General features: G+C 45.2%; 1 long non-coding RNA gene across 1 annotated transcript; it reads right to left on the bottom strand.

Moving 5' to 3' along the window:
- Positions 1-2,559: 2,559 nt before the first annotated feature.
- Positions 2,560-10,253, bottom strand: LOC138504080 (uncharacterized). Its single transcript, XR_011279766.1, has 2 exons — positions 8,973-10,253; positions 2,560-5,598 (listed from the first exon to the last, which is right to left on the bottom strand). It is a non-coding gene; the product is annotated as an uncharacterized lncRNA (long non-coding RNA).
- Between the last annotated feature and the right edge of the window lie 5,950 nt (positions 10,254-16,203).

The following is a 16,203-nucleotide window of genomic DNA, read 5'->3' as shown; positions in this document are numbered from 1 at the left end:
AGTATAGAGCCCTAGGGGGCACCACAGGAGGTGATGGAAGAAGGAGAGGAGTAGGGGCCTAGGATGACTTGGGAAGAGCTGTTAGTGAGGGAAAAGGGTGTTGTCTATGAGGAGCTGGTATGAGAACTAAATTGAGAAGATTAGTGCCCCTAGAGCAGATGTGTACAGTGTAAAGAGGAGAGGACCCATGTAAGAGCCTTGTGGAATACCAGCAGTTGGAGGAGTAAGTTGAGAAATCCCAAGAAAAGAGAGAGCATTAAGGACATCAGAGTGATTGACAGTGTCAAAGGAAGTGAAGAGGTTGAGGAGAATTAGAATTGAGGATAGGTTTTATTGCTTAGCAGAGGCAATGAAGTTGGGGACATACATGAGAGCAGTTTCCATGGAGTGACAGGAATAGAAACCTTCTTGTAGCGGGTGTCACTCATTGTGAACGGCTAAGAAATGTGTAAGTCGGTTGAACACAACCCTTTTGTGTACTTTAGAGTAGTGTGGAAGGAAAGAAACAGGTTGAAAGTTAGCTGATTGGTTCGTGGCAGCACCTTGCTTTTTTAGGAGAGGGATTACAGTGGCCATTTTGAAAATAGAAGGAAAGCAAGAGGAGTGAGAAGACAGGTTGAAGAGTTCAGCAAGGTGAGATGTCACTAAATGGGCAATAGGCTTGACTAGCTGAGTAGCAAGGGGGCTGTTGCGGTACAAGAGGAGTTAGACTTCATCACTCGAGATAGTACTTCTTCAGTATTAGTGTGACTGAAGTGGGAGATAGAGGCAGAGGATGATGGTAGAGTAGGCTGGGTGTGGAATGTAAGAGGAGGGAGTGTGAGGACGGTCAGGAGATAGTCTCTAATTTTGGAAATGTCCACAACAAATTATTCGGCTAGGTCATTAGATGTGAGAGTGCAGTTGATAGTCATAGCTTTAGGAGGAGTGGGGAGTGCCCTGTAGCCAGCAAGGAGGACTGGAGTGAGAGTCAGTGAGGGTGAGGTAGAAATCAATTTTCGCTCTATCAAGAGAGGAGTTGCAGGTCCTCATGCGAGTGGGTATGCCTCCATTTGTGCAGCAGCCGATGCATGTCTGTGTAGAGGAAGCATATGAATCGGGTGACCCATGATTGAGGATACTGAGACTGAGGAGTGAAAGTTAGCAGTGGGAAATGAGGGATGAATGAGTCATATAATAGGGATTGGAAGCTAGAGAAGTCAGTGTTAGTGGAAGAGGCATCATGTGTGAAGGAGGCGAGTGAGAACTGTATGTCTGAGAGAAAGGGAGACATGGCATATGGTTTATGTTTCCTTTAAGCAATAGGTGAGACAAGTGGTAAGGATAGGTAAGAGGGTGGAAAGGTGATATGGTAGAAACAATGTAGTGATAAGATAGGGATGGTGTGACAAGTGACTTCATGGCTGAGAGAGTGAGGTTGAGATGAATATGAGATGCAAAGAGTTACCCTTTGTATGGAGAGGTAGGCTAGGAATAGAGTGGAGAGCGTGGTCACAAAGAAAAGACTGAAGTACAGATTTCTGAGAAGTGGTTGTAGAGGGAAGGTTGAAGTGACCTAAGAGAATGAGGTAATGCTTAATGGAAAGAGAATCAAGGAGTTGCTCAAGCTCATCAAGAAATTGTCTAGTGGGAGCAGGAGGAAAATAGGTGGAGATGATGTGAACCGAGTGAGGCTGAGCAATAGTAGTGAAGAGGGATGGACAAAATCACCCCCTCATCTCCTCCGATGAGGTATTTGATGCAGAAGAAGAACCAGAGCTATCGTGAATGCCCATACTATTTTGGACCAATTCCTAGTGCTCCAATCATTGATAAGTATGTTGAAAGGTACCCACTCAGCCAACCTTGCAGGCCAAGTGCGGTACAAACCCTACTCAAAGTGGTTGAAGACCCTAAGACCGCAACTACGGAGATTGACTAAAGCACCAAGAAGCCAAAGCCACTGACATCTTTAGAGACACCACGTCATAGCAGCGTTAGACAGGAAGCACACGTGCTATCCACACATTGAAACACAAACACACTCTCAACTACACGAAGAACACGGATGTGTAGTTCTATACTTAGAGGACAGACACATGTACATACTGTCATTACTTTATTATTTTGTCACTAGCTTATCACAACAACACAGAAACCGCAAGGAGCAAGAGACCCTAAATGAAGTTTGCAGATGCTTATGTGTGATTAACCTTATGGAACTGCAGGAGAACCCATGGGACCTGACAATCCAGTGTGACTAACATATGGATAATATAGAATAGCACAAACGTGTAGAAGCCATGTTATGGCTTAATGAAAATTACAGCGGGCTGCAGGCTCTCAGCAAGAGCTGAGCATAGCTGAATCCAGGCTGAACAGAGAGCCAAAGTGTGAGACAGGGCCAGCTGCCAAGGCCTCTAGATACAAATGACATTCCATCCTGTCGGGGAGAAGCTGGATCCCCCCCCACCCCCAGGGCAGTGGGGGGCCAGCAGCCATAGCCTCACCAGCTATGGGAGGCCCCAACACCTCCCATATGGCCCCCAGAAATGCAACAGAGTTCCAAGCAGGCAGCAACATGTTTCAAACTGCTTTATTTCTAGGCACAGAAGAGAAAAAAAAGCCAAAGAAAAGCATCGTGTATCGCGAGTTCAGGCGCCGTCTCCCCCGGGGCTGTCTTGCAAGTAAGTTTTATAATCACACTGCAGGCTGACCTCACAGAATTGGATCAGCTCCCAGAAACCTATCTCCTCCTGTTATTGGCTGCAGAGTGGTGGGTTACATATGTAGCACTTATAGAGAGCCTGATAATTGGATATTTACCTCCTGCGTCAGTGGGTTGATTTAGCTGTGCCAGCCCCCATTACCTAATTCTAATCATGTTGCAATGTGACTTTGTTCCCATAACTTTTTAGCTGGACAAGCAGTTCGCACCTGGTTCTGGCTTGTTACAAGTTATGTTTCAATGTTGTGCGTGTCCTTGAGAAAATGTCTTTCTTTCCCAGAAAGAAAAAAAGCACACTGGGTTGCCGTGATTTACTCGCATTTGTGGATAATTAAAAAATGTCTGTCTGCAGAAAGTAGTTTTATCTTGAATTTGCGGCCTTGGCAAGTCGGACTTGTTTTGCGAGGAATGTTGATAAGGCTCCCGCAGCCAGTGTTCAGTGTTCAGTGAGTGAAATGAACTTAGCTGTAATTTTCCTGAAACATCGCTTTACACTGTGCATTTAGACCATGTTAATTCATATAGGCATTTGCAAGCCTTTAAACAGGGATTTTTGTGTTTGTAGATTCTGATATTGCAGCGTTGATTCTAATGTAGCATAGAAGTTGCACTGTTGGTGAAGTGGGTGTGTTTCAGCATATTTGTCACCCATGGGTGCGCTGGGGCGCTTGGGGTGCGGGGGCATGGATTTGGTCTCCATTTTCCCTCTTCAGTCCCCCCTCTGGTCGACTTTGTCGACCACACCACCAAGCAACATTCACCTCCTTCCGGTCTGCATATCTTTGCCAATTCCTTGAAGTGTCCATAATTTTCTGCATTGTTGTTGATCAACAGTACATATAGCAGTGTTCCCCTTCTGTGTTCCACCACACTCACTCCCCTTCGTACTTCCTCTGATCACAGGGAGTGGCCACCTTTATTACTGCTGGAACCATGTTGCGCACCGCTATCTTAGTCCGGCTCTTCCTTTCACCATGTCTCTTATTTGCATTCCGATAACTTCTTCTGTTCTTCTTTTGCAATGTATCTCTATCTTGCACAATGGTGCTGTGCTCGGTACTCGTCCTTCCGTTATCACCTTCAAGCAACCAGGCAGTCATGATGTCATCCATTACCATGCAAGCACTAGCTAGTTCTTTGCTTTCTCCTCTCAGATGCATTTTTTGCTGATCATTCTTTGGTATGCTGGTACTTCACCCACTCATCCTTCTTTCTCGCTCGAGAAGTAATTCCCCCCTCTTTTTACTTCTTTGTCTGTTTCTCTTCTTCCGTTGTTTTCCACCTTGGTGAATGTGTCACTCTTCACATCTTCCTTGGTCATCACCAACAAGGGCATGCTGATGCGCACCAATCAACACTCTCCTCCCCAATTCAGTGGTAGTTTCTCTTGATCTTTGGATGCATGTGCTCAATAGTAGTCCATAAGCAGTGATGTTCCTGCTCTCATCTCGCAACTTCTCTCAACCTTCTTGCATCCAGCATGATTGTCCACTTCTTGTCACTGTTGTGCTGGTAACATAACGTTGGTACCTTAACAGTATACGTCCTTCTTCAGTGACCATCTTTGCTCTTTTCTCTCACTCTGTTAGGCACTTATCATATTTTTGTCTCTTATTATTTTATTTGTTCTTCTCTCCTTTTGTTTTTCTTTCTTCTTTTATTATTTATTTATTTATTTATTTATTTCCAATCTCAATGTTGCTGTCTTCCCTTGCAATCTTCTTCGCACCTTGTCATACATGGGCGTCATGCTCTGCTGTAGTAATTTCTGTTGTAATCAATTCTCTTCCGGCATATGTTAAAGAACAGTCAGGACAGCTCTCTCCAGTGGTGTCCCTACCAATTTTGTACATGTGGGCATGTTGCTGGTCACTTCTGATATGTGTGTTATGTGTATGTTTTACTCCCCTTGTGTCTGCCCTTAACTCTCTTTACTTTAGCAGCAGCTTTTCCTTACCCACTGACGCCGTAACTGTTCCTGCTTAGGTTAGGGAATGTTAGCAGGGGATACAGCGGTAATGCTCATTATTACAAATAATTTTCAAAGTACCACCCCCATAATTTTGTTCATCATTAATAGTCCCATCGTGAAGGTAAAAGTCCTTATTTGCGTGCCCATAACCACTTACGCTGCTGGGTCCTTGCAGCTGATGAGATGATAAAGTTGCCCGCCTGAAAATCGCAAGAAAAGCGTTAATACGTTAGTACATGTTAGTAACATCAAGCTCCGCGAACTAAACAATCACTAGGGGCAAAAATCAAACCTTCCCCTGGACATTTCGTGTTTTCAAAATTTCTCAATATGGGTAGGGAAAATCTTGGGCTGTTTATTCAATGCAAGCAAGGAAATATACTTCAGGGAAACATGTTCTAAGGGGTCTGAGGTTCTTGATAGGGTGGGCAATTGAGTGGGGAATTCTTCACAATGTTTTACTCAGTGGACCTCACAGTTTCTAATGGAAGATAACATTAAGGAAATTTCCTACACATTTCTAACAGCATACATACGCAACAACCTGCATGTGCGGGGAAAAGAGAAGAAACAAAACAGTGTTACAGCTGTAGGTGCACAAAATGTAATATGAAACTCAATTAAACTTTGGAAATGCGTGTGTCAGTCCCTATTCTAGTTGCTAGTGTGCGTTGGACCATGGGATGGCCATGTTTCCCTAACTCGGGAGAGTTCGTGCTATTTTGCAGTTCATGAAAATCTCTTGCGTTGGCCCTGTTGATCGTTGCTCCCTCGTTGCCAGGGTGGCCACCGCTTTGTAGGGCTTGACGCCTTACACTTCTGACCAAGTCTGTCAGGAGGGGAAAATGTCCCACTGTAGTCCATAGCCATTGGGTGTTGGTTGTCCGTTGTCTTCAGGCCTGCCCTGGGTCCTTTGTATCTGGCGAGAAATGAAATGGAAGCGCTTGAGACCTGAGAATTTACATATTCTTCAATTTCTTGACCTAACCTCTCTGCACTACTCTCACACTATTCAGTGTCCTAGTGGGAGGAGCCAATGGTACACCTATGCACCATCCTGTCACCACCTGGTGGCGTTCAATGGCGGTCTGACTGTAAATTATTACACAATTCGGAATGTACCCAGAAAATGGGTAGGCACTTAATTTTTGTGAAGATACTCATTACACACTTGGATCATATATATGCAAATTGGGTGCTAGTGTACAAATGGGCCTTTGGATCTTTGTATTTACTGTGCTTTTGTTGTAAGTTATTTATAGTGCGTGCCTTTGTCCCGTGGGGCATCAGGCACTGACAAGCTAAATAGGGAAACATCAGGGTGGTAAATTTGTCATATAGGGTGGCTGTGTTTCTAAATTAAGTGCACCATGTTACTTAGTTAAGATGATCGCAGGGTTTTAAAATCCTTTTTTTTTTTAATTTATTTATTTATTTATTTTTTTCTATGGCTCCTCTCACACTTCTCAGGGCGTGCCTCGCAGTGAACTGCAGGCACTTTAAGCTGGTACTAATGAAATCCGCTACCAATTTACTCTCATTCTCTCTATCCCACCCCATGTCCACTTTTTAAAGCTTACCTACTCTGTTAATTACTCATTTAATCTAGTATTTTATTACTCCACTACTGTAATTACTGTTACATTTAAACAATATATATTTCTAATTACTGTTACATTTAAACAATATAAATTTCTAATTACTGTTACATTTAAACAATATAAATTTCTCCCCCAATATCTGCTTTCAAATTTTAATACAACCATTATGCTCCAGTTCGTGCAGCAATGACCTCTTTCCCTATGTGTGTTGGCTAATGCATTTGTGCCAGTGTTATTTTCAAAAGCGCTAGTGGCAGTACCACTTGCACTGTTATTTTGTCGCCAAATTAATTCTGTTGGGAACATGGATCATCCACCCTTTACCCCTATTTTTCTCCTCCTGTGGTGAACTGTCAATGAAATGTAGGCCTCCCCCCTCAAGTGCACTTTCTTCCATCTTGTGTGTCTCATTTGATTGTTCTGTGTTAATCGTGTATTCATGAGCCCAGTCTCCTCACTGAAAGATGTGTGCTCAAAGATGTAGCTAAATTTACTCTCTTGTGATGCGCTATCATTATGCACCCCCCTCTGTACCGTGCACCCCCATTATTCTTAAACAATCTTCCTTACTTTCAACATGTGTATGTCTGGTGTTTAACAAGTTATGGATTTCTCTGTTAATAAGGTGGTCATATCCACATTGCTCATGATGTCACAAATGTCTCTTCCCTAATGCATGGCCTAGTCGCCCCACTGTCACCCAGAAAAGAAAATGTTTTGATACCTATCACCACCCCTATGCAATTGTCCTCTGCATTATTGAGTGTGCGTGAGTGTGTGTGTCGGCTCGCGTCTCGCCCGCTCTGTCGGTGAAGCGGAGCATGAGTGTGTGTGGCAGAGTGAGTCAAATCAAGTTTGTCTTGGGCTGTCCTATTAGCGGTATAATGTCAATCTATGTCCTTTGAAAGATTTGTTCCCCATCAGGAAGACCCCACCCAGTCATGTAACCGGTACCATTGCTATTGTGTCAGTGTTCTGTATGGGTGCTGGCTGCTGTGCAGTGCCCCTGTGTTGTTATTCTAGTCAGTCCTGGGGTAGTGGTGCTGTCATTTGTTGTGTCTGTACATGTAGTGGTGACAGTACCTGGATTGGTGCTTGTGGTGTCTGCTGAAATGATCCCATCCTGCCCCATGTATCCTCCCCACATGGGCGGTGCATATTGTGGTGATTGTTGACACTGCTATTGTGTGCGTGAGTGTTGAAGCTGTTTTTAACTGCCCCTCCCATCGCATGCTTGAATTATTTATTTTGTGCCTACTTGTCCTCAACTGCCTTTCTCTGCCCCTGTGTCATCAAATATTACACTCCCGGAGGTTCAGAAGGGTGAGTCCCCTCTTCCCTCTGCTCGTGTTTTTTCAACATCAGCTGACCCCTCGCATTTTCCTTTTCCTTCGTGCACACAGTTCAACTGTAGCCATGTGCTTTTTAAAGCTATTCCCGTGTAAGTGCTGTGTATGTGTGTCCTTAGCGATTGCTGCACATGTGCTTTTAAAGCTATTCCCGTGTAAGTGCTGTGTATGTGTGTCCTTAGCTATTGCTGCACGCTTCTGGAGAAGCCGCCTATGAGCAGCCATTGTCTTTTTAATTTACCTTCAGTACTTTTGAATCTTTGCACACTATGTTTTACTGACTTATTTCAGCATGGAAGCTGTGTGCTACACAACAAGTGAAGGGGAGTCATTTCTGTATTGTGTGATACATTTTACCTCTATTCAATTCGAAAATTTCGGTAGTCCGCTGTTCAGGGAGCAAAAGTTAGAAGATAATTGAACAATATTCAACTTCTGTGAGCCTTCTTGGCTCCGCACCTTAGCCAGTGCACTCCACGTGCAATCCATCTTCACCAAACCATTGCCTTCTCCGGCACACTCCCAAAATCTTGCGCATGTGTCTTCCACACACCGCCTCTTGGTCACCTATTCTCCAAATCCAAAACCACACCACTATCTCCTCACCATCAAAACTTTGTGTCCTTATGCATCAATCTGAAGGTGACGTCACCAAACTAAAAACACAATGCAAATGAAAAGACAAATGTGCATACACAGAACAATAACCCATTTCTCCCAACCCCACAAAAAATCCCAAAATAAAACCCCACAATCCCCACAGCTGTCTTCCTGTCTCAACTGGAACAAGGTAAACCACAATAAACTCTTATAATTGGACTGCACACACTGCGTCGCCTAGTGCATGATACGCTCCTCACCAGGGGACCTTAACCAGCCAACTATCTTCCGCACTCGGGAACAATGTAGCTACCTCCTGCGGGGAAACATCATCCACTCACTGAACTAAAACGCTCAATTAGCAGGGAACCTCATCTACTCATTGATCTATAACGTCAATTCATAGGAAATCCAGACCCCGTACATGAAATCACCATCCAGACCAATCAGCGCGGCAATCCTGTTCTAGACCAATCAGCGCGGCACTCCTGTTCTATGTGTAGGGAGTCACTACCCCACCCAATATGCTCAAAAACACAAGAAGGGACCACTGCCACCACCCCAGTCCCAACTACAATCCACGTGCCGATCACTACCAATGCGCTGAATTTTGTGACAATGTACAATCACCCACCACCCAATTTACAATCCCTCCCTAAAAAAAAAAAAATTAAAAAAAACACTTTAACATTTCTACTTTAAACATTTCCCCCCCTCAGAGCCCATGTTGCTGGTTTACTTACATTTTCCTATGCTGCACTGGCAATTGCACCACTGCTGGACACTCCCTCAATGCACTTCACCGGACCCCTTCTCCTGCAGGGCTCTCACCTGCCCTCAAGCGGGGTATTTCCAAGTGGCCCCCGAAGCCTTTAGCCGGTTACGCGTTTTTCCGGTGGTCTTCAGGTGCAGGCGAGGGTCTCACAGCTTCCTTGAGTCGGCGGCAGGGAGCTCAGTCCATCACAGGGCTTGCGCAGGCAGAGCTCAATCACTCATGTTACAATGAGCAATGAGCCTCACAGAGGGCACCAACTTGTCGGGGAGAAGCTGGATCCCCCCCCACCCCCAGGGCAGTGGGGGGCCAGCAGCCATAGCCTCACCAGCTATGGGAGGCCCCAACACCTCCCATATGGCCCCCAGAAATGCAACAGAGTTCCAAGCAGGCAGCAACATGTTTCAAACTGCTTTATTTCTAGGCACAGAAGAGAAAAAAAAGCCAAAGAAAAGCATCGTGTATCGCGAGTTCAGGCGCCGTCTCCCCCGGGGCTGTCTTGCAAGTAAGTTTTATAATCACACTGCAGGCTGACCTCACAGAATTGGATCAGCTCCCAGAAACCTATCTCCTCCTGTTATTGGCTGCAGAGTGGTGGGTTACATATGTAGCACTTATAGAGAGCCTGATAATTGGATATTTACCTCCTGCGTCAGTGGGTTGATTTAGCTGTGCCAGCCCCCATTACCTAATTCTAATCATGTTGCAATGTGACTTTGTTCCCATAACTTTTTAGCTGGACAAGCAGTTCGCACCTGGTTCTGGCTTGTTACAAGTTATGTTTCAATGTTGTGCGTGTCCTTGAGAAAATGTCTTTCTTTCCCAGAAAGAAAAAAAGCACACTGGGTTGCCGTGATTTACTCGCATTTGTGGATAATTAAAAAATGTCTGTCTGCAGAAAGTAGTTTTATCTTGAATTTGCGGCCTTGGCAAGTCGGACTTGTTTTGCGAGGAATGTTGATAAGGCTCCCGCAGCCAGTGTTCAGTGTTCAGTGAGTGAAATGAACTTAGCTGTAATTTTCCTGAAACATCGCTTTACACTGTGCATTTAGACCATGTTAATTCATATAGGCATTTGCAAGCCTTTAAACAGGGATTTTTGTGTTTGTAGATTCTGATATTGCAGCGTTGATTCTAATGTAGCATAGAAGTTGCACTGTTGGTGAAGTGGGTGTGTTTCAGCATATTTGTCACCCATGGGTGCGCTGGGGCGCTTGGGGTGCGGGGGCATGGATTTGGTCTCCATTTTCCCTCTTCAATCCCCTGAATGGCAGTAACCACAGCTGCAATAAATGCAAATAATTTCTCATAATTCAGAGTAATTCAGGGCTACAGAAGCCCAAATTGTGGTCTCAGAACACGTGACCCTGCCGACTCAGATGATGAATCGAAACCAGAAGCTGGGAAAGAGATTCACAGTATCACGCCATCAGACAGAAGCTTTCAAAAAAGTTGTTACAACGCGAGAAAAGTGTTGCATGATGTGAAGGAGCACTCTCATAGTCCAAGGTGGTGAACACAAGTTACAATGCTGACACACAGTCATTCTTATTACCTTGAGAAGGTACGCCAAGAGCTGAGAATCATTGCAGATCCCAGGCCTGGGGAGAACAGCTCTCGCGAATCACATTTCAGGCATCTAGGAGTGGGTAGCAACGGGCTAGAACCAATGGTAAGACTCTCACACTGAACATTGTTTAGAATTAGATAATTGGGGATGGACCAGGTCAGCCATCTCTCATGTGAGAGCCAGTAGACTAACATGTATAGTGTCCACTATAGGTAGACGATTACTCAAAACCCAATCCCAGACGACGTTAGGTTTTCTGGAGAGGGGCCAGGTTGTGACATCACTATTGTGCCAGTCAGATACAAAACTGGCCTGCGAGCCAGGAGACAATGAGCGGTTCTTGTATTCCTTCTATCCTTGTACTGATCCCTATTGGGTTTGGCTGTAATAAACTACAGTTGAACTTTTGGGGGAAGGTGTTGCGGCCTTCTACGAGTTCATTGAGTCTGCAAACTTCTAGTAGCCATCGAACCTACCTGGGAGTTTGTCCCCAACAGTAGAGATGGTGAATTCAAAAGAGGAAAGAGAGGACGTTGCATTGCAGATTTGTGAGGCATTAAGGTAGGAAGAGAGTACATCTCTGATGCCGCCACCTCTGCCGGTCAGACAAAACAATAATGGAATGAAGGATAGTTTGGAGTTTTGAGTCTTCACTCTTGTAGCTTGTGTCCCTACAGGACCTGATGTCAGGGGCAACATGCCTGTCCCCTAAGGGAACACCTAGAAATAAAGATGCATACACCAGGGTAATAAAAGCATTTTAGTTGATGTTTATTTTTTTTTATTTTGTATTTGTCTGTGCTGGGATCAAACCATCCATTACACCATGGGGGTTAGATTTAATGTTTAAAAGAAAGAAGAAGAAAAGAACAATAGAACAGAACTCCGCTGCCCAAGAATTGGCTGTGCAGGGGAGAATATAATACTGAGAGGATTTGAAAGAAAATGACAGTTAAGAAAGGTAATTAAAATGTGAGCAGAAAAGAGAGAAGCAGAGAAAGAAAGGAAAAAGACTTACCTCGGGGATGGGGGGTGGCTGGCTTGAGTGCCACCCCATCACCCGATGGGCTAAATTCATAAAATGGTGCTGAGCTGCTAATGCTAGGGGCAGCTTGGGTGCCGCAGCGCTGTGGCGTTTGTCGGCCGAACTTGGCCAAGACTGGATGAGCAGAAGAATCTCCAAAAACCCACGTGGTGTGCATGGGGACACCTGGCCGAAGGCAAACAGCCCAGCACATGCTGTGTGTTGGTTGAAGGCCAGACCAGGCTGACTGACCGCATCCCCTGTCAGCCAGTCTCATGGCCAGCGAGGAAGGAACATCATAAAAGTCCTCCCAGGTTGCATATGTAAGGCACAGCCAAGGAGATGAAGAGCACCTCCCCACCCCCCAGGAGGGTGGAGAGGTGAATAGAAGTTCTGGGATGGCCTCGTAGGCCAGTCATGGTTATGAGGAGGAAGGAGGAAATCCTGGGCTGCTCCATTTCGCAGCCCTAGCATAGCAGTGATAAGTAGTGACATCCCCGGTTGCCAAGGGATGCCACCTGATGTTAAAATGGCCATGGCACAGCACTGAAAGCGGTGGCATCGCCATGGGACATGGGATGCCACCTGAAGATAAGGTGGTGATGGGCCACGAATCACCATGCTAATGGTGCTTCCACGAAGAGCTTAAAAAGATGTGGGTGGGACGGTGAGGGCTGGTGGACCTCTGAGCCAATGGGTCCCACCCAGAAGGTTTGTAAAGGGCTGTGGGAGTGGCAGTGACAGCGGCAGACCTCCGCTCACGAGGAAACAATGAAGAGTGCGTGTGACCCCATGTGGTGGATGGGGCCACCCTCAAGAAAGAAGAGGGGCTAGGCCCACCATCAGTCATCCTCGGGTCAAGGCCCAAACCAGAGCCAGAGCAGTCAGCCTTGCAGCCAGCAACCAGAAAAGACCCACAAAGGTACTGGGAAGGGGTGACTGACTGTAGCAGCCACCCCACTGTCAAATAGTGTTTTATGTTGTATGTATAAAATGTATGTATGTGGAGTTAGGGGAGGAAAGATAGCTCAGGAGCAAAGCATTTGTCTTGGAAGCAAAACAACGCAGCGCAACACAGTTTTGAATCCTGATCCAACGCTTAGAAACCACTCGCTGGTATTAAGCACGTTATAAAAGAACAATTTTAAAAAGCTATATGTATATGTAGGATTTAAAGCTAAGGAGGGATAGAACATTGATTGTATGTAAAGTGTTTAAATAGGAAAAAGGGGGTAGAGAGGAGTTACCCTGGCATGAGGTAACGGGATAGTGTGACGGCCTGCCCGAGACCACCCACAGAGGCCATCCTCTGGCTTTACTGTCCATGGGGGTGGTAGCTGAGTGTAGGTAAAAGGTCTGTTATGTCAGCTATTTTATACCGCAGGTGCAGAGTCCCTACCTATCCAGGTGGACTGGACGGGGGTGGTGTTATCCATGGGAACTGTCCCTGCTCTGGGGGCAGGGAAGTGTACACCTTTGCATGGACTAGACCCAGGACTAGAGGCAAAACTTTTCAGAAAGAAATTATTTTAACCTTTGCTCACAAATGTGTACTACGTGCCCCAAAGGGGTGGAACTTTGGCAGGAAGTTTGAGGGATTTTCCCCACCTTTTCTCTACACCATTGGTTCCCGTTACTGCCACTTGGTCCCATTGGTTTTTACAAGTGGTGTTAGGAAATTGTTAGTCCCCATTAATAGAGTACTAAGACCCTAATTACGAGTCTGGCTGTAACCCACTGGTAGCACCGGCGGGTTACCTGCAGACTCGCCTTACCATTTCCGCTGCCTGATATCCCGGTAATACCGTTATATTACAGGCTGCGGAAGAAATTTAAGTTCCCATTCCAATAGGACTCCATGGGATTGGGAACCCTGAAGATCCGGCACCTTTAGTAACGATGCTGGTGCTTCAGTGAAAACTCTATCGGTTGGGGCCAGAACTACCGGCAGGTCAGGCCTGCCGTTATCTCACAGCCCCTGCCGGCAGACTTGTAGTTTGCTGGCGCAGAAAAGGTGCTGGTAACGGTTGTTAGCAGCACTTTATTCCGGACCAGCAAGCTTGTAATGAGGGCCTTAAGTGTGGATTTGTTGTTGAATTACCATCGGGGGGAAATACAGAGTGGTAATTCCACCAATTTATGAAGGAAAAGTAGATGATTTAAATCCTGCATCAAGTTGTAGGTGAATCCTCCACTTTTCCTAAAAAAATCTGCAGAATTACCACTCGGTTTGGCGGTGTGAGAAAAAGTGAGGTAATTTCATTACCGCCCAAAAAAGTGCCAGTGAATGAATTACCTCCAGTTTTTTCCCACACCGCCAAACCCTGCGATGAGGCCCATAATGTATGGTGACTGGTGCACATCATTAATTCATTGTGGATACAAAATGCATAACACACCAGACCCCTGAAGCTGGTACTGAGACAATGGGCTTCTCTCCGAGTATGGTGCTAATGACAAAGACAAATTCTATTTTAAACACCTCTCATTTTCTAAATACCAGCATATTACGAGTTGGTGGATATTTACACATAGTGCACATAAAAAGCGATACATGGGTCAAAATCCCATATTTACCCCATGCAGTACTGTCAATATACCCCAAGCTGCAAATATCCCTTTCAATTCCAACTCATAGGTAGGTTGTATTTTAAAAACAAGTGGTATTTAAAATGCCACACGTTTTTGCCTTGCCACCGTACTCCTAATGAGCCCTACGTTGTGTTTTCAGGCAACCAGCACTTCTCTGAACTGAAGCATTTGACAAACAGGGCACATGTGGATTCAGGTCACTTCTTTCAGGTGGTCTTGCCACAAACAACAAGGCTGGACTCATCAGCTGCTCGTCGCTGCCCTTCAGCGAGTGTTCATGTTTATTGAAATCCAGGGCGCACGAGACACGCAGGCGTCTGCTCTGTGTTCAAGACCGGGTGCTCGGTGTTCAGCATCGATTTTCGTAATGGCGACCCACTTTAAAGCCCTTCAGAGCTCTTTCTGCACTGATTAGAGGAAAGGTGATAGTGGCCAAGAGAGGTTTTTTTTTGTATTAACCTTGTAAAGGAGTTTAACATGCTACCTTCCGCAGAGCGATTAAAAAAGAAACACGAATGAAGGCAACACAGTTCTTTTCTTCCCCTGTAATCTTATCATTTGCTATCATCTATTTTTTTTCCGGTGGTTCCTAATTTCTCTTACAGGCACGATGATAGTTACTCTGCAATTATGGTTTTAGCTTCCTCCCAATTTAAAAGATCATTGTTTGGGCCTCTTGTAACTTTATTTATTTAGGCATTTTTATAGCGCACATAACCCAAAGGCATCTAGGCGCTTAGCCCCCTTGGCACAACAATTTACAAAAGTGTTTAATCTTGGAATGTTTCATGCCAATTGGTCGAAGCGGACAGGAGGTGAGGGGTCATGAGCCCCAAGAATGTTCACTCTTTAATAACACCAAAACCCCCCCAACGATCCGCACCAAATAAGGCTCATACATTTGCGAAGAAGCAAACCATTTTTGTTTTACAAAGAAGCTGAGCAGAAAGATAACACAAATACATTTGCAGATGTAGTCATGGTTGGGTCTTCCAAGGTTAATGGACCCAACCTTTTCAGTTGGATGTCCACAGTGTACCTGTTTAGAGGCTTGTCTGGAAACAATCCGTCTGGGCTCCTTGGCTGTTGCATGGACTCTTCAGTGAAAAGGCATCCCACTGCAACATGAGCCAGCCATGTTGAGAGAATTTGTAGAAACAATGGGAGGGGCTACACAACATTTCCATGAAGGACATTAGGTCTCTTTCTGCCCCCTGACTCTTTGCATTTGTATTTTTGTATGTGGGTGAACCCAGCCGGGACGCCTTTGCAGAATAAATTTGGGGTTAACAACAGTCAGTGGAAGGGTACAGGTTATAGTAGCTTGGACACTACAGAGGGGTATATACCTCGGACCAGACGGGGTTAACTAACCTTTAGGGTTTCCCTGAAGAGCAGGGTCCTGAGTGGGAGGAAAATCCAGTCCAATGTATTCAGCCTATAGACAAGGTTTTCCTCTAAATGGCCAGGTACTGTACCCCGGACAGGTGCCCCCTAACGCCATCCTAATGTCCTCATAGTGGCTTGTATCATTTTGCCCTGTTTTGTCACTACATGGCTATGAATTCATATTATGTGCAGATAATGCCACAACTTACTTGGATGCACACACTATTATTTGTCACTTATTACTAAAATATGACCAGATGTTTCCCTGCCACATTACACTAAACATTAGTGTCGTTCAGCAGAAGTAATACTGTACAAATCGCTCTAGCGTGGGGGGAAAATGGAGCCCAAGCAGTGGTGCCATGAATGATCTTTTTGGGCAACAATGTAGCCAAAGCCTTTTTGGAAGCACAACCCGTTTACTGAAATGTCATGCATTGTGTGCCTGTATGTGTGAGCATTCATGTGTGTATAGATACACACACAGACAAAAGGACATGCAAACAGCGTGTGTGTCTGAGCATTCACCCATGCATACACAACCCCCATCCACACACAGACAATGCTTGTGAACAGAGTTTCAATGCTTGAGTATACACAAATTCAGGGTGGGTGTGTCATGGCTAA

The sequence above is a fragment of the Ambystoma mexicanum genome, chromosome 11 (genome assembly GCF_040938575.1).
Source record: "Ambystoma mexicanum isolate Mex_15411 chromosome 11, UKY_AmexF1_1, whole genome shotgun sequence".
Lineage (NCBI taxonomy): Eukaryota > Metazoa > Chordata > Amphibia > Caudata > Ambystomatidae > Ambystoma > Ambystoma mexicanum.
The sequence above is the reverse complement of the archived record's forward strand: the minus strand, read 5'-3'. Positions and strand labels throughout refer to the sequence as shown.